This window comes from Schistocerca piceifrons, unplaced genomic scaffold, assembly GCF_021461385.2.
Source record: "Schistocerca piceifrons isolate TAMUIC-IGC-003096 unplaced genomic scaffold, iqSchPice1.1 HiC_scaffold_1419, whole genome shotgun sequence".
NCBI classification, from domain to species: domain Eukaryota; kingdom Metazoa; phylum Arthropoda; class Insecta; order Orthoptera; family Acrididae; genus Schistocerca; species Schistocerca piceifrons.
The window spans coordinates 2,501-7,500 of record NW_025727257.1 but is presented as its reverse complement, the minus strand read 5'-3'; the positions used below and the strand labels follow the sequence as shown (position 1 = coordinate 7,500).

General features: G+C 53.2%; 1 non-coding gene across 1 annotated transcript in view; it reads left to right on the top strand.

Annotated features, from left to right (window-relative positions):
- Window positions 1-3,545: 3,545 nt before the first annotated feature.
- LOC124734004 overlaps window positions 3,546-5,000 on the top strand; it is a 1,908-nt gene continuing 453 nt past the window's right edge. Inside the window, exon 1 of the ribosomal RNA XR_007009267.1 lies at window positions 3,546-5,000. This exon is cut by the window's right edge and continues 453 nt beyond it. This is a non-coding gene — a ribosomal RNA (small subunit ribosomal RNA).

Genomic DNA, 5,000 nt, shown 5'->3' with positions numbered 1-5,000 from the left:
TCCCCATGCGCGTTGCACTCGCACTCGCAGTCGCAAAAACGTGGGGCAAATATATTACGCGGAAGAGCTATAACAGACCGAGCCCCACTGCATGGGGGGAGTCTTTGTCACTAATGTACACAGATGGAACATTTTGGACTGGAACCAGATTACCCGTACACACGGCGCTGATTAGTAATCAATGCAGAGCCATCAAACTACAGCAAATATACACAACTGTCCGTATACATGCTGAAAGAGTCTGCCCACAATGGGAACCACACGTCAGCCAGACACTCTGATCACGCACCACTCTCTGCTTCTAACAGGCGCACATACAATATGTAAGCACCAGCATGGAACAACATCCAGTGCATCTTCTCCGCCACATTACACAATCCACACTATCACAACCAGACCAGGAGGTCCATGCGGAAAATACAATATCCCAGCCTTTCGACATCCACCATTGCGCAGACCAGGCACCAACACCCACACATGTCCTATACAACGGTGCACCCAACATCACAATAGTACCTCCTGTCACAGCGCACAAACAATGACATGAGTCAAAGACACAGGTCTCACACAAGCATAGAATTGGAGCGCCGCCTCTAATAAGCCAAAGGTGCATCCTGACGTGACAAATCTGATCATGTCACAAGCATTCACTTACTATAATCACTATCAACGAACCTGCCGCCCCCGCCCCCCCCCCCCCCTACACCTTTCCTTACAACAACGTGTAACCTAACCTAACCTAACCTAACCTATGTTGTACCTTAACCTAACCTATGTTGTACCTTAACCTAACCTATGTTGTACCTTAACCTAACCTATGTTGTACCTTAACCTAACCTATGTTGTACCTTAACCTAACCTATGTTGTACCTTAACCTAACCCATGTTGTACCTTAACCTAACCTATGTTGTACCTTAACCTAACCCATGTTGTACCTTAACCTAACCCATGTTGTACCTTAACCTAACCCATGTTGTACCTTAACCTAACCCATGTTGTACCTTAACCTAACCCATGTTGTACCTTAACCTAACCCATGTTGTACCTTAACCTAACCCATGTTGTACCTTAACCTAACCCATGTTGTACCTTAACCTAACCCATGTTGTGCCTTAACCTAACCCATGTTGTGCCTTAACCTAACCCATGTTGTGCCTTAACCTAACCCATGTTGTGCCTTAACCTAACCCATGTTGTGCCTTAACCTAACCCATGTTGTGCCTTAACCTAACCCATGTTGTGCCTTAACCTAACCCACGTTGTGCCTTAACCTAACCCACGTTGTGCCTTAACCTAACCCACGTTGTGCCTTAACCTAACCCACGTTGTGCCTTAACCTAACCCATGTTGTGCCTTAACCTAACCCATGTTGTGCCTTAACCTAACCCATGTTGTGCCTTAACCTAACCCATGTTGTGCCTTAACCTAACCCATGTTGTGCCTTAACCTAACCCATGTTGTGCCTTAACCTAACCCACGTTGTGCCTTAACCTAACCCACGTTGTGCCTTAACCTAACCCACGTTGTGCCTTAACCTAACCCATGTTGTGCCTTAACCTAACCCATGTTGTGCCTTAACCTAACCCATGTTGTGCCTTAACCTAACCCATGTTGTGCCTTAACCTAACCCACGTTGTGCCTTAACCTAACCCACGTTGTGCCTTAACCTAACCCACGTTGTCCCCTAAAGTAACCCACGTTGTCCCCCTAACGTAACCCACGTTGTCCCCTAACGTAACCCATGTTGTCGCCTAAACCTGCTCTGTAATTGTTATACGACTCGTTCAATTAGTGTAGTGTTGCCCACCCGCAACCCTCGCAATATAGTTCGCTACTCGCACTGCCCGCTCCCCTGTGTATCGCTTCATGTTAAACACCTTGCAAGTCTTGCTGACTTTCCACATGCTCCTGCTGTACACTGTAATGTGGATGGCAGCAGGACGTACATGCCGCCCCTCCCCACGTCCCCACCTTGCCCCCCTGCCTTCGCAAGCTGGTTGGTGAGAAGTTTGCATGTTCAATGCCCTTCGCATGCGACGTACTCAGGCTACGTTGTGGTGCGGCCTGTGTCAACCGTCCGCTAATGTCGTACGCGTAAACCACAATCTGTACTGCACATTCGTCCTTATGTACCGAATGATACATCGTGGCACATGTGTGACCGTACAACGACTGCGCCCAAAAACGGCGGACCATACAGTGCAAATATTGTGCACGCAGCTACGTGTCGTCTCCCTATGAGAGCTGGATTGCAGTGTGGTACGCCATAGAGACGTGTGGGAGGAACGGACGCCGTGGATGGCGATCAGCATGAGCTGTCTGTTGATGTATTCGGACCTAGTCGTCTCTCCTCACACACCGTGATGGCATGGTGCACCGCGTTCCATATCTGCGACATGCTACAGAGGCCGGTTGACAGTCGTTCGAGCAATGGACATCGCATACGTACGGGGGCCACCTTCCACGTATTGTCTAGGCGTGCACATTTTGTTGCGTGTATGTGGGCAGACGTAGTGTGGCGTGACACCTGACACAGGCATGCAATAATCGTTGAAGTTGCAAATGGCGATGGACGCCTGCGTTTTCTGGTGAAGTTACGCAAATGAACAAATGGTAACCTGTTGTGGTGCGGTTGTTCTCGCTAGGGGTGAATCGGTGATGGCGACGATAGGTTGAGGTACGAACCGGTTGTTCCAGCGATACCCACCATGCCGACGAAACTGAACGGCATCTGGGTGTGAAGCGATACGCGGCGGTGGCTGGGTGGGACCGTCCCCGGCCGGTGAGGGGGCGCCTCCCGGCGTGCTGGCCGCGCGGTGCGTGGGCGCACGCGCTACAGCCGGCTGGTGGGGGCGGCCAGTGGCAGGCGCGCCGGCCGACGGACGCGGCAGGCGTCGCAGCTGCGCGCCGGCGCACCCTGCGCGCGGCGCCGTGCGGCCAAAGTAGGTCCTCGCGGGCCCGGTGCGAAGCGCGGTGGACATCTTCAGTGTGCTGGTCCGATTGAGGACTGTGTGCGTTGAGGATGCGCCGCCGCCCGGCGCTCGGCGCCGCGACGCCGTCTGCTGCTCGGTCGCCCCAGCGGTTCTCGCTGGTGGTTTGTATCGCAGCTGTGCGGGATGTGTTGGCGCGTGCGCTGTGCTGGGAGAGTTCGCTTCGGCACCCAAGTGGGGCTTTTGTCCTTCTGTGGCGCTGGCGTTGGAGCTGCCGGTCACCGTAGGTGGCGCGTGTTGTCTCCCGCCGGCAATGCCACGACAGCACGCTCCCGGGCCTCTGTCGGCAGCGGCAAGCTCAGTTGGGAGCACGGGTGGTCGCACCGAAAGCGTCTACTCGCCCTAACTCCGGGCGATTGCGCCTCTCTCGAACCCGACCAAGTACTTGGGACGGCGCTGCGCGCCGCCGGACCTGAGAGGGTTTCGAGGTGTATTGTGCAGGGGAGCTCAGCCTCCTCCTGTTTGCAGAATGATTGAGCGGACGCTTGCGTGTTCGCGCGGGCCCCCGGGACACACTCCCGGGCGGCCGGCTGCTCAGCTCTAGTTGACGCAGCTCCCTGGTTGATCCTGCCAGTAGTCATATGCTTGTCTCAAAGATTAAGCCATGCATGTCTCAGTACAAGCCGCATTAGGTGAAACCGCGAATGGCTCATTAAATCAGTTATGGTTCCTTAGATCGTACCCACGTTACTTGGATAACTGTGGTAATTCTAGAGCTAATACATGCAAACAGAGTCCCGACCAGAGATGGAAGGGACGCTTTTATTAGATCAAAACCAATCGGTCGGCTCGTCCGGTCCGTTTGCCTTGGTGACTCTGAATAACTTTGGGCTGATCGCACGGTCCTCGTACCGGCGACGCATCTTTCAAATGTCTGCCTTATCAACTGTCGATGGTAGGTTCTGCGCCTACCATGGTTGTAACGGGTAACGGGGAATCAGGGTTCGATTCCGGAGAGGGAGCCTGAGAAACGGCTACCACATCCAAGGAAGGCAGCAGGCGCGCAAATTACCCCACTCCCGGCACGGGAGGTAGTGACGAAAAATAACGATACGGGACTCATCCGAGGCCCCGTAATCGGAATGAGTACACTTTAAATCCTTTAACGAGTATCTATTGGAGGGCAAGTCTGGTGCCAGCAGCCGCGGTAATTCCAGCTCCAATAGCGTATATTAAAGTTGTTGCGGTTAAAAAGCTCGTAGTTGGATTTGTGTCCCACGCTGTTGGTTCACCGCCCGTCGGTGTTTAACTGGCATGTATCGTGGGACGTCCTGCCGGTGGGGCGAGCCGAAGGCGTGCGACCGCCTCGTGCGTGCTCGTGCGTCCCGAGGCGGACCCCGTTGAAATCCTACCAGGGTGCTCTTTATTGAGTGTCTCGGTGGGCCGGCACGTTTACTTTGAACAAATTAGAGTGCTTAAAGCAGGCAAGCCCGCCTGAATACTGTGTGCATGGAATAATGGAATAGGACCTCGGTTCTATTTTGTTGGTTTTCGGAACCCGAGGTAATGATTAATAGGGACAGGCGGGGGCATTCGTATTGCGACGTTAGAGGTGAAATTCTTGGATCGTCGCAAGACGAACAGAAGCGAAAGCATTTGCCAAGTATGTTTTCATTAATCAAGAACGAAAGTTAGAGGTTCGAAGGCGATCAGATACCGCCCTAGTTCTAACCATAAACGATGCCAGCCAGCGATCCGCCGCAGTTCCTCCGATGACTCGGCGGGCAGCCTCCGGGAAACCAAAGCTTTTGGGTTCCGGGGGAAGTATGGTTGCAAAGCTGAAACTTAAAGGAATTGACGGAAGGGCACCACCAGGAGTGGAGCCTGCGGCTTAATTTGACTCAACACGGGAAACCTCACCAGGCCCGGACACCGGAAGGATTGACAGATTGATAGCTCTTTCTTGATTCGGTGGGTGGTGGTGCATGGCCGTTCTTAGTTGGTGGAGCGATTTGTCTGGTTAATTCCGATAACGAACGAGACTCTAGCCTGCTAACTAGTCGCGTGAC